This window comes from Phoca vitulina, unplaced genomic scaffold, assembly GCF_004348235.1.
Source record: "Phoca vitulina isolate PV1807 unplaced genomic scaffold, GSC_HSeal_1.0 scaffold1, whole genome shotgun sequence".
Taxonomy (NCBI): domain Eukaryota; kingdom Metazoa; phylum Chordata; class Mammalia; order Carnivora; family Phocidae; genus Phoca; species Phoca vitulina.
In genome coordinates this window covers 63,248,212-63,261,843 of record NW_022589704.1, presented here as the reverse complement: position 1 = coordinate 63,261,843, position 13,632 = coordinate 63,248,212, and the positions used below count along the sequence as shown (strand labels likewise).

Genomic DNA, 13,632 nt, shown 5'->3' with positions numbered 1-13,632 from the left:
TTTTTAAATAGAAGTCTAGAGAGCTCTGCACATATTGCCCAAGGTCATCGATTGTTATCTTTGGAGAAAAATAGTTTCTTTTCCTGTGTGTGTCCAGTTAAAATGTACAGCTTCCTCCTGAAAAGAAATCAGGCAAAAATAATAACACAAGAAGAAAACATGAGGGTGTAGCCCGCCCATCCTCTTCTCAGTGATGGAGTGGGCTGCCTAAATAGCAGAGAAGTTCAAGGCACAAGTACGGTAAGCAGCCCAGGGGATATTGCTGTCAAGGGTATGAGGTATAGGTGGCTTCCAGGACCTTTAGTGAGCAGGGCATTCTGGATAGCAAAACTTGAAAAAAAAAAATAGCATTAATCAAAGTACTAGAATAACAGGTATAAAACTGCATTCATGTAGCAGAATTGTTAGTGAAAATTGTAAGCCTTCTCCTATGAACCTATTTCTTAAGTGTCTGACATTCAAATTTAGTCCTTCTATGAGATCATTAGTCTATAGGCTTCACCTAGTTTTGTTTCCCAAATAAAAGGACTTGTGTTTTTTTTTTCCATGAGTTCTGTTTCCCTGACATCTCCAGACTGGTTTCTTTCACAAGTTAGCCAAGGCATGGACAGCTTTAACTCCCCATTCCTTTGGAAGGTCTACTGAGGAACATGTGCCCAGTTTGGAAGTAACGGATGTGCATTTTCTTTGCACATCTAAGTACCCATCAAACCCAGGGTAAGAGAAGAGCTTTATGTTTCAGAAGAAAAGCACTGCTCCCACATGGACCTACTGCTAGCCATGCCACAACTTCAGCAAGTCTCGCTGATCTTGGAATACAGCCATCTCCAATCAGGGTGATCCATTAAGAACAAAGGTGACCTCTCTGTAAGTCCCTACCCCCCACCTCCCGCCCTCTGCAGAAGCTGCTGCAGGTTCTCTGTCATGCCTCACTCTGGTCAATGTGGTTGCTGGTATCTGCACTAAATGTGCCTGGGTATGGTGGGGAACCTCTTAAATCAGGAGGAGGATCGCTTTCCACCTACATGTCAAGTCAGGATGCTACCCTTTGAATTAAGAGGTACTGTTGCTGCTTTGATAGTCTATAAGGCAAGCACTTCAGACTGTTGGTTTCATTTTTGCTGTGGTTTTTTTAATGGTGGTGATGTATTTGTACAGACAATGGCCTATTCTCTCACCCATTATCTCTACTGACAGATGCCATATCCATTCCTAAAAAGACTGATCTAGAATAAAATGCCTATAGAAAAAGAAAAAAAAAAAAAGCAAAGCAACTGCCCACAGATGGGTCACACTCAATTCTCACTGAAACTAACTGGCTGCAGACAGTCATGTTCAAAATCAGCAGTCATGTTCGAATTCCATGAGCTTACATGGCATGGTTTACTCTAACAGTATTTGCAAGATATGTGGAGCATGACCTGAAAAATGCAGCAAGACAGTAGTTGACTCAGTCAATATGCAAGCTTTGCAGAATTTCTTTGCACGTGTACTTTGGAATGGTCTTGATTTTCAGAACCAACTTTGGCATCTATAAAGGCAGAGATAAAACTGTAGCTAAAAAGTTTGACAGCCAAACATAAACAAGGATCTATTCCATTGTTCTGTGTTCGCTTGTTATAAAGGTAAATTTATGTTGTACCAAAATCATTTGTGAAGCAACTCATTTATACAGGCTAAACTTTTGTAAGTAAGCATACATTAGGACATTTGTATTCCTGAAAATTATCATGAAGTTATATCAAACTTGTAAAAAGTTCAAAGTGTACCAGATATTTGGAATTTCTTACTTAATAAGACTTTGAAAACTTGGATTTTCTTCGTTCTTCTTTAAATCCCAGGACCTAGTATGTGAATTGCTCTTAAAAGGAAAATAAAAATATTATTGAACTGTTAAAAGACTAGTTCACCTGTATTTCAGCTTAAAATCAGGAAAAATGGGCCATGTGATTTGGAGCGCCATGCTAAATCCCTTTATCCTCACAATATCCCCTGTTTGATTAACAGAAACATTAACTGCATTCATATTTTTCAGTCAGAACAAGTACAGCTATTACTCCTAATTTTCAGTATTCTGAACACCTCATTCAAGAGAAAAATGCATTTGATCACACACCAAGGAAGGCCTGTGCATGCATGCACACACACGCACACACACACTGTTCAAGATCTCTCCTCTGTACGTCAGTATCTCTGTTACTATACTTTGTAATCTGACTTTTATTTCGCTCAAGAAGGATGTGAGTTCTTTTGTATTTCCAGCTCCTAGTAGAATGCCGTAATAATAGAAAATACTCAAAATAGTTTTGTTGAATGAAACAGTGGCCATCACAGGAGAGGAATTAAGAAGCTGATTCTAGAATCCACAGTATGGCTGTAGCTATATTTTATCAGTTCATCTAAGATCAAGATATTGTGAGACTGAGCTCCTACCAGGTGCAAGGCTCCATGCTTATATTGTGAGGTATAAGATGGGGTTTGCACCCAGTGATTTTATGTCATGAAAGAACAGTTTTGGGAAACCTCACTTCCTCTCTGCTTTGATGCCTGTTACAGAAATGTGACAGACGATGGGATAGAGATAGTCAATACTGAGTCACTTTTTAATCACTGAGTTTTAGAATCATCCACACTTTTCTTACTGAGTTTCAAAATTCTAGCCTCATGCACTAAAATCATGATGAGTTCTCCTCCATTTGAAGTCTATTGTTATTTTTCCTAAATCAGATGCCTAAGCGATGTTTTGCAAAATCTGCAGTGCCAAGATTTAGTGTAGGATGTAAGGGCAAAGCTGAGAAGAGTTTCTGCATAATCTGTCTCTGCTTGTCAAATCTTGGGTTTCCCTACTGTCTTTTTCTGTGGAGTAAAGGACTAAGAAGAAGAAAAAACTTCAATAGATGTGCAGCTCTGTACAGAACCGTCCCCCTGCGAGTTTCTACCCGAGCCGATGGTGAAGTCTCTCACACTAGCTTCCTAACGATGTTGGTATTTGCAAACAGAAATTGGCTTATAGTTCATCTTTCCTAGGAATTAATTAAAAAAAAAAAAAAGCTGGAATGATGTTAATTCAAACTCTTTGTGGGGCTTGGTTAATACACTCAAAATCTTCTCCCACCTATGGTATATATCCTGAACTGCCTCCAGAAATATTTAGTGACTTCATGCAACGAAGACATGCTGCAGTTTTTATCATTCTGCTGTATTAGTATGAATGACCATGTTTACATCTAAAGAAATGCATGTACTTTCAAACAAAATCATTTCCACTGGCTTTTTTTCTGAAGTATTTTATCCCGGATGTAGTTGGAGCATCGTCAGGGCTTACTCCTTTGACTGGCCCTGTCACTTAGGCTCTGGCTGTCATATCAGCGAGTCGTATCTCGTAGGGCTTGTTCTGTTTCTAAGGGAGCTCAACTGCCTCTTGCAGAAAGGCAACAATAAAGACCACTGACAACGCAGCAGGGCTAGAAGTCCTGGGATTCGAATAATACCCTGTGTAGAATAGGGAAGACCCAGTCCGCAGAAGTCAGAGCTGACACTGGCCTCTGCGGCCATCCGTGCAGCGTGGGCTCAGACCTCCCTGTGACTGCATCCCTGCTCCGCCTCTCCCTCCCTTTCGTCCTTCCCCTCTCATCGTGGTGGCGTGGATGTCACTCCCCGAGAACGTGCCCCAGTAAACTTCCTGCGTGCATATCTCAGAGTCTCAGGTCTGTTTCCTAGGAATCCAGCCTGTAACAAGAGAAATGGAAAGTTAAGTCCGTGATCATTGAAACTTACCAACTGAAAACCCTGTTCTGTCTTCTAAATTCGTTAACTAAGTAGATCAATTGTTTCCTCCACCTGGTTTCCTAATGACTCACAGAACTTAACCTTGGTGAGTTAATAAATGGGCAACGCAGCAGCTCTTTCTGTTTTGTTCTGACAGTCTTGATTCAAGTCCTTGGTTGCAGACAGACCACACACAAACCAGGATCAAATGTGGCCACATTGTGACATTAGAGATTCACGGCGCAAATCCCTCCGTTGCCACGAAGAGGGCTGCAGCAAAATGGGAGACAAAATCTCCCGTCCCAATGTTATCACTACCTTATTTGTCCTATTCTGTCACTAAAATACTTCATAGCTAACTCTCATGTGGAGACACACAAAACAAATGTGATTCCTTACACAAAAATGGCATGGGCAGAATTCTTTTTATTTTTTTAACATTTTTTTTTTTTTTAAGTAGGCTCCGCACCCAACGTGGGGCTTGAACTCACAACTTGCCTATAGGACAAGCGATCAAAAGTTGCATGCTCTACCAACTGAGCCAGCCAGGCATCCCCAGAATTCTTTTTTGCCACATGAAGCTAAAAAGAAGGGAAGATATTAATGAGCTATATTAGAATAATGCAGTGGAGTAGTTATTAGTTTTAGGCCTGGTAAAATTGTAACTTAGATTAAGAGGTGGGTGACAAATTTTTAGTCTAGGCTATTTCCCCAGAAAAACACAATAATTAATATAGTCAATTTTCAATTATCTGCCCAAGGAGAAATAGCAATAATGGCAATTATCCAAAAGAGTAGATAATGAACGAATTCATTTCTATTTGACTTTGAAATATTGTTTTGTATTCTAAAACCAACTTTTGGATGTGGATGCATTTTAAATTCTGTAAAGTTGCTATGCCTCAAACTTGAATACTAAAATTATACTTTAGAAATCAAATGGAAGAACGTGGCTTATATTCTTCATCTTGTCTTGTACACTATATTCCTGCTTTCTATATTATTGCTAAAAACACATATTATCTCTTAGGGTAGTGTTCATCTTAAAGTAGAAAAAATTTGCATCTATATGTTTCCTAGTTTGTATTCTCCTAGCACCGATGACAATTTAATATTTTGGTTGAAAGGATACCCTCCTTCCCTTCCATTGCTTGGCTAAAGTTGATTATATTTATATTTTGTGTATGTGCCAAAAACAACTAAACAGAATGAGTCGTCAAGATAAGGAGTTATGTCCAAGTAAGACTTGAGATGTATAAATGCAAATATCTACCCGTGGAAAATTGAGGTGGCCAGACATACATTTTCCACACCTATTTTGGCCCTGGTTTGGTTATTTTTCATTCAGTAAATGCTAACTTGTATACAAAGTTACCTGGCATAGGATCTGGCTCGTGTTAGCAGTCAGTAACTCCTCATTTCCCTTTATTCTTTGCTTCCTTTAATAATGTTTTACATAAGATGTTTCATATTCATGCTTCATATACTTTAGTAAATGCTTATGTTTTATTCCATTCTTTTTCTGTATAGAAAATATTCAATTTGTAAAAATGAGGAATTTTTTTTTAAGATGCTAAAGTAAATCTTGCAGGTGTTATTTTCCCAATATCAATATCCAATATGTGTTTCAATTCCTAAAAGCTACCTCCATGGAATTTGATTTAGCGCTATTTTTTTTAGATTTTATTTATTTTTATTTTTTATGTAATCTCTACCCTCAAGGTGGGGCTCAAACTCACAACCCCGAGATCAAAATTCACATGCTCTACTGACTGAGCCAGCCAGGCGCCCCCTGATCTATCACTATTAATCTATTAAGAGCCATAGCATTTTAAAGGATAAGTGTGAGGGTTTATGCACACTAAAACTTGACCACATACTCTGTCTTATTCTCAGTCATGTGGCACTCTCCCATTCTAGAACAGTACATTTTCACACAAGGCAGAAGATTTTATCAAGCACGGCGGTGCTTTCGATGGCTTGCTTTAGGACTCCTTTGCTTTGGTGTTTGACTTAATAAGTATTTGGTGTTTGACCAAAGTTGGCTTTTTCTCCCTTCAAAGATCTGAATAGTTATCTTCAGTTGAACACTGGCAAGGCACTGAAGAGGTGGGTTAAACAAATGGTTAAGCTGGGTAGACCTAGTTTCAAACACTGGTTCCGCTACCTCCCAGGGTGATATTAGACAAGAGACCATCTGTCAAGGTCATGGTTTTCTCATTATTAACTGAAGATAATAATATAAAATGAAGAGGATTGTAGTGATGCTTACAGATCATAAATGTAGGCAAGTTAGCATCCATTAGGCATTCAATAAATACTGGTGTGTGTTACAAATACTAAGAAACATTTACTGAGCGCCTACCTTGTGCAAATACCATTCTAGGCATTTTCTCTGTGTTGATTCATTTACATCTCAGTACAACTCTGTGATTCAAGCCGTGTTATCACTATTTTAAACAGGAGACCTGGAGAGCTTAAGGCACAGTAAGCAGCTGAGTCAGTATTTCAACCCATCCCCTACACTTAGCCATCACACGGCACTGCCTCTCGTATAAAGAGCAGCCTTTTAGCAGAAACTGGAGCCAGCAAGTAGATTCAGGAGCCCCCCTCATGCCTCTGCCCATTCCCCTAGCACTGCCATTCTTCACATCTGGCCACACGGCTTAAACACCACCCCAAACACATACCTACGGTCAGAGTATTATTTCCTCTGAGGGACCATCCTATTTTACTCACCCAGCTTTACCCAGCACTCATTCCATAACATGAATGGTGAGAACAGAATTTTATGCCTCTTGGTATGAAGTTTTACACAAACGCAGCTTGAGACCCAAGGCTCAGATCAACTGAAGGCCACTTCAGTCTGTCATTTCAACAGATCTGCTCAGATGCAGCCAGTCTCCGGGTAGTCACAAGGGAAAATGAAAGGTCGTGGGTAAAAGGGAAGGTACTCGTGCTCAGAAGCCCCAGCTCTGCCACTAACTAGATGAGTCTTTTTGCCCCCTGGCAGCCCTTCGCTTCCGCCCCCGGAACCGCTTCTCATCATGTGGAAATGGAAGATGTTGCATTAGATCTTAGGTACAAGCCGGCCACCCATGAGCTAACCCTGACCTTCCGGGAGCCTTTGGTTTTAGCCTTGTTCGACTTGCACAAAGTTGTGTTTAATTTAATTTTACAATACAAAACAAGACATTTTTACATGTAAATCCTCATTTCTGTCTTCCTTTGAAACTCTGAAGTTGTAGCATCATCGGGTCTGTTTTTCCTTATGGCATCAATGAAAACCGTGAGCCGGATGGGAGCCTCCAAGCTGGGACATGCGCTTACCAGGTCGCCACAGCCCTACCATCCCCTGCTGTCTCACACCCAGCTTGGCCCTCATCCTCATCGATGCCACTCGCCTGGTCTTGTAGGCACATGGGTTTGCAATCCTAGGACCAGCTCTCACCTCCCTATGTTCATTTGTTCATTATTTTTCTCGTTTGATCAACCTGTATTCAGTGCTTACTCATATGCCACTTTGTTTATTGTACTTAGAGCCTGAATACAAGTCTTTTGTTTCTTAAGGGGCAGAGTTCAGAGACTGATTAATCGCCATTGTTTCTAAAGTTTTCTCGCTTCTGGCTATCTACACAGGATCGTGCAGCTTGCTAAGCAGCAGCTTCTCCCGGCACAAGCCACCACAAATCAGACAAAGTGAGACCATGCCTTGCGCCCGGCACCTGCGGTAAGAAGGAGCTCATGGCAAGCTTGGCCCAACAGGTAAGAGAAAGCACCGCTCAGTTACGCGTTCTGTCACCGAGGGAAAATAACGGCGATTCAATAAAAGCAGAAATCAACATCTAAGGACTAATAGGAAACAGAAAAGTTTAGTTTGTTTCTTTTATTACTGTTTCCGTGCTATACCACGTAAATACCCTTGCCATGAGCCATGAAATAACCCTTGTTCCTGCATGATCCAAGAGAAAAAAAAAATGCAAGCTAAAAAAAAAAATGGCCTTTTTAAAAAATTCATATTTACAACTGCCTGCAAAACCTTTGACTGATTTCAGTGGTGGCCTCTTTTAAGATGAAACATCGGGGAACTAAATATATGCCTTAGGTGACCTGAGACAATGCCTATTTAAAAATCCATTTCTCCAAGGCTATAGCTAATTGATTCTTGAAACTTCTTTGCTGAAATAACCTTGTCCCACAGGCAATTGTGCTTCAATTATTTCTTATTTCGCTTGAAAATAATAGTCTTTTATATAGAAAATGATGGAATCGTTCTAAAAAGTGTCCAAAATAACAAGTAATCGTTAAAATATTTTTATTTAAAGTGATAAAACTCAAGACAAATACTCAGAATATTCCTTCATACGCTAACTTTTTGCCCTAAATAGAGTGCTAGTAAGTTTATACAAAGGATTGCAGCCTTCCTGGAGTGTGACTCAGGAAAGGAGCCCCACGCTGGCTCCAGGGGACCTGAATCATACTTTTATCTCTTCCACCATCACATCTGTGATCTGGGCCGATAACTACAGTTTCCTTGCCCATGAAATGGGCGGTTATTTCAGGCTGCCTTCTAAATACCGGGCTCAGTTTGACGATGAGGTACTATGAGTGGGGGTAGAGGGGTAGCTTTGGGCTAATTCCCTGCAAATTAGCTTTGGGCTAATTCCCTGCAAATTTGCCTAAAGCAAATTCAACAAAATGCCAGTTCACTGAACTCCTTTCTTCTTTTCATTATTTACAAGGTTTATAGCAATTTGCACTGGGTATGTTGGGTTTTACCACCTTTGGAGATTTCGATGAGGTTTTAACTGATAGTTTTCCAGTTTACTTCATAACGGCTTTTGAAGGAATGCCCAGTTTGCCTTTGCCTTTGCCCCGGCTATTATGTAGGGAGAGGAGTAATTGAGAGACATCAGCGCACAGCCAAAAAGGACATCGACTAAGAGACAGGACACTAACACCATCAGGGTTCTCCAAACTCAAGACCAATATATTCAGTATTTAAATATATTAGGCAGATTGACCATTTAGGGGAACTCTTTCATGGAATTAGCCTGCTGAGGTGGTCCCTCCTCCTAGGGATCTTATAGTTCAGCGGAAGAAAAAGATTAGAACGACAGCAGGAAATAAGCAAATAATACAATTAATTATTGTGATAAGCACTACAGAACATTAAAGGGGTGCTTAGACAGCAAAGAACTAGAACCAGCTTCATAAAGGTAGGCAGGGCAGGTGTGAGAGGCGAGAGGGCTGTTCCCAGTTCCCCCTCCTTTCCAGACATGTGACAGGATTGCACTGCCTCATTCACCCTGAGATTCCATGAGGCCATGGGAGTTGGTCTGGCCAATCAATTGTGTGTAGAAATGATATGTGTCTCTTGCATGCTGGAGCGTCTAATTGATGTTACTCCAGCTCCCTGTCCCTATGGCATCCTGACAGGGGATGTGGTCCAAGATGTGGTTGCTCCCTTCGCCTGGGACAGGTGTGACCTCAAAGAACAAAGCCCCCTCAGCCAACCCACACTGCAGATGCGCAGCATGTAGCATGAGCAAACAACAAATTTTTATTGTCTTAAGCCACTGAGATATGGAAGCTTTTTGTTAATGTAGCTTAACAGAGACAATCCTGACTATTACAAGAGGCATTTCTGAAGAGGCAGATAGATGATTTATAGAGGCTTTAAGACAAGAGGCTTTGAGCTTGGCTGGTTCACAGAACTGAAAGATGGTCAATATGGCTGGATTATAGTAAGTCAGGAAAAAGTAGCAAATAATCTTTCGAGTTCCTTCTACTCTCTCAACTCTTGCCTGTTCTGGCTCTGAGGATGTTCTGATATTTATATTCCTGGCAATGCTTGGAGATAGATTAAGTAGCTGACTTTAAATGCTTTTGATTTGTTTACACAAATCAAACTCTCATATTTTATCTCTTGCCTCTGGATTATGATCGTTTCTTATCAAGAACTTTGCATGTGGGCTATTGATATGATAATGCAATCCTAATGCCTTCTCAGGAGCTGAGGGCCTCTATCCGTTCAGTCAATATGAAGATGCACTTGAGTATATAGGCCATTCATAGCTGAACTGAGGCTCAGGATGGGAAGTCCACAGCATTTCGCAATTGAATAACATGTAATAGTGTGAGATTTTTAAGCTCTCAGGTTTTCATATCAATTTCTAATATTCTGGCAACAGAATCTAGGGAAAAACCCAAACTTTCATGGGACTCACCGTAGCTCGTTTAATGTATATGTATGAGAGATTGTCTTTTGCACTGAAGATCTTGTTTGAAAACAAAACAAAAAACCCCTAGCAAAAAGCAAATTGCGTGAGCTGCAGTTTATCTTCTTTGGAAGAAAAGAGGAGCTGAGTCAGCCCTCCTGGGATGTGACAACTAAGGTATTTCTTTATCCTTGACACTGCTCAGATGGAGCCCCAGATATTATAACTGCCTTTATTGAAGTTTGGTGGATTTAGAGGAAATACATCCAGCTGATATTACAGTCATTCTTGTACAGTTCTTAAAGTCTTAAGGATTTTTTATTGAGGTGAATGAAATCCTGCTTAAGAAAAAGAAAAGTAGGAGAAAGGAAGGGAAATGGATCTAAAATAAAAACAGGGTCCTTAATATAGTTCAGGCTCAGTGCTAAGTGTTTTCATATGTAGTATTATCCCCATACAGGAGGAAATAGCCCAGAAAGGTTAAGATCACCCAGCCAATGAGTGGCGGACCAAGGAAGGGATGGAGGTCTTCCCCCTCTAAAGACCCTTCTCTTTTCTCTCCACTACTTAAGACTAGAGTATGTGCTCCTACTCTCCAAAGTAGCCCAGCCTTGCATTTCTATGGTCTCCAGACTCGTCCTCTAAAAGATAAATGCTAGATCACTCTTCGTTTATTACATATCTAGGTTCAGAAGAGCCTCTAAAGAGAGCCGATTGTAATAAGTTGTGCTCTGCTAATTGTACATCTTCCCTTTGTTCAGCCTCATCCTGTGTAATTAGCACAGTCTTGGAAATAGAAGTTTTCCGTGACATTCAAATTCTTACACAGCACACCCTCTAATTATTTCATATTTTCACATTAGGGCTAAGATACTCATGGTGGAGGGGGGTAATTCTGCTTGTTATTTAATTACTTATAGAAGGAGTTCAGGAAAACCAGGAAAAAGAGATTATTAAAATAATTTCTACTTGATTCTGAGATGTTTACACCAAGACCAAGGCACAGGCGTATATTTTCTCTTCTGACATCTGACATCGCCATTTTTGGCACTGGTATCTGTTATAATTGTTAGGATCTCCTTCTATCAAGGACTTACCTTTCCTTCAAGACCCACTCAAAATCCTCTCCCCCACTGGTCTTTAAGATATTCACCATTAAAATTACATTAAAATTAAAATTAAGCTCTATCTTCCCATCCGCCAGAGCACTTTGTACTAATCTTGAAGCATGTCTCTGCTTTGTATTACAGGGATGGGAGCTAGGGCAAAAACAGCCGGTGACTCACTCAAATATCTTTTGTCTCTTTTCTTCCTGGGCATATAACTAGACAGCATTTCCTTTTCTTCCTTAGAATTGGGTATGACCGGGGCGCCTGGGTGGCTCAGTCGTTAAGCGTCTGCCTTCGGCTCAGGTCATGATCCCGGGGTCCTGGGATCGAGCCCCGCATCGGGCTCCTTGCTCTGCAGGAAGCCTGCTTCTCCCTCTCCCACTCCCCCTGCTTGTGTTCCTTCTCTCGCTGTGTCTCTCGCTGTCAAATAAATAAATAAAATCTTTAAAAAAAAAAAAAAAAAAAGAATTGGGTATGACCACATGATGACTTTCTCACAATGGAATATGAGTGGAAGTGACATGCTTCATTTGGGAGCCAGGATTTTTAGGACGTAGGTGTGCCTTCTCCATGCTCACTCTCCCCTGATGCTGTATGCATCCCCCCCAGGGATGGAAGGAGCCGGGCTCCTAGATGACCAGGTGGAGAGCTGTCTGGCCAAGTGGGAACACCCCTATTAGGTTGTTACGCAAATAATAAATAACTGGGGTTTATTCGTTATAGCAGGTATGTGGGCTTACCTAACACAGCGTGTGCATGTTTGTAAGCATGAGTCTATGTGTGTGTGACTCCCTGTGTTTTAGAAGCCCTAGAAGGACTGGGACTAAAAAAAAAAAAAAAAAATCATCCTTCACTGTCAGCAAAATTAAACTAAATAGCTGCCTCATTTGGAAATGGAGCAGATGGTCATCAAAATGAAGAGTGGAGGGTACTCTAAAGCATCTCTAGCATTGGGGATGCCATTTCTCATTTGCAAGCAACTGTCAAGAATTTTACAAATAACCTCATAGGTGACTAGAGTGGAGAATGAAAGGGATACCCAGTTCCCATATTAAAATGTGTCCTGCTTCATTACTCATTCAAACATTCATCATTATTTCAATCAACAAGTAGCTATTAAACACATTCTATATGCCACGCGGTCTTCTAACAGTGATCAATAACAGACCTGGCCTCATCTTACTCCAAGTCCACAGTCCAGTGGGAGAGCCAAATACCCACTTCACACGACTGAATATGCACTCAGCTTTCCACCCAGGTTCTCAGGTTCCTCATCTGTAAAAAAAGAAGAATATTATATACTTCTCAGATTTTGTTGTATTTTTTAATTATATAATATTTAAATATAATGATTCTAAAATAGCATCATGATGGACACTTGAGTTTGATAAACACTCAAGAAACCTTAGCTATTATTATTTGTATTAGTTTAGGTAAATAATATAAGATTATATGATAAAAAAAAATCTGAGTAAACTGAGGAAAAGGTATGTGGAACACAATTTCTCCTTCACAGTGACTCCTGATATGAGAATTGAGAGGCTGGGAAAAATGTTCCACATTTTTAAAAATAAAAAGAGCGTGTGCAAAGAACCAGTGATGTGGAAGCATTTCTGAAGACTTGAAAAAGAGTAAGAGTAGCTGGAGTGTAGAGAGCGAGGAGGAAGCACTGCAGAATGAGATCATGCATAGCCTTGGGAACCACCTTGTAGTCATGCTAAGAATTAACCCTCTTCCTAAGTGCAATAAAAAGTCACTGAATGGTTTCAAACGGGTCGTAGCACAGAATGACATGATCAGCTTTGTCTTTTAAAAAGATCACCGTGGCTGTGAAGAAAAAAAGATTGGAGGGAAACAGAGAATGTGTGTGTGGACCACTTGGAAAGACTGTAGGAGCCACCCCAAGAATAGCCACGGAGAGGTCAGGCAGCAACACGGTAGTGGGGATGGAGTGAAGAAAAGACAGGAGAAGTTTCTGAAGTGAAACTGGAAGGATGTGGTGATGGATTGAATATGAGATAAGGGAGAGAGCGCTGCTCCGAATGGCTCCTGCTCTTCCACGGGGTTGTGGGCACATTGCCCAGAGATAGGGAACCCTGAAAGATGATCAGGGCTGCCTTTGTACATGCTACATTCAGATGCTCCTCAGAAATCCAAGAACACATGCCAAGCACACGGTTGGATACTGTGGTCTGGAGCTTCATAAATACACTGAGCTAGAGTATAAATTTAAAGGTTATTGACATATGGATAACACCCGAGGCCATGGGCGGGAAAATTTTGCTTAGAAAATAGGCAAGGGGTGCCTGGGTGCCTCAGTGGTTAAGCCTCTGACTCTTGATTTCTGCTCTGGTCATGATCTCAGGGTCGAGAGATGGAGTCCCACGTCGGGTTTGGCACTGGGTACAGAACCTGTGTAAGATTCTCTCTCTCTCTCTCTCTCTCTCTCCCTCTGCCCTGCCCCCACCACTTTCTCTCGAAAGAAAGAAAGAAAGAAAGAAAGAAAGAAAGAAAGAAAGAAAGAAAGAAAGAAA

The 13,632-nt window shown here is 40.8% G+C and overlaps 1 protein-coding gene across 9 annotated transcripts in view; it reads left to right on the top strand.

The window, feature by feature from the left end:
* The window catches only part of B3GALT1 (beta-1,3-galactosyltransferase 1), a 509,322-nt gene that overhangs the window by 464,450 nt on the left and 31,240 nt on the right, over positions 1-13,632 (top strand). For 7 of the 9 annotated variants that reach the window (XM_032408772.1, XM_032408764.1, XM_032408785.1 and 4 more), the window contains one exon: positions 7,408-7,533. The gene's annotated coding sequence lies outside the window, so the exon portion shown is untranslated. Of the gene's footprint in view, positions 1-4,264; positions 7,102-7,407; positions 11,341-13,632 lie in introns of those variants that run through there. The other 2 variants (XM_032408819.1, XR_004300101.1) reach the window with 2 other exon arrangements.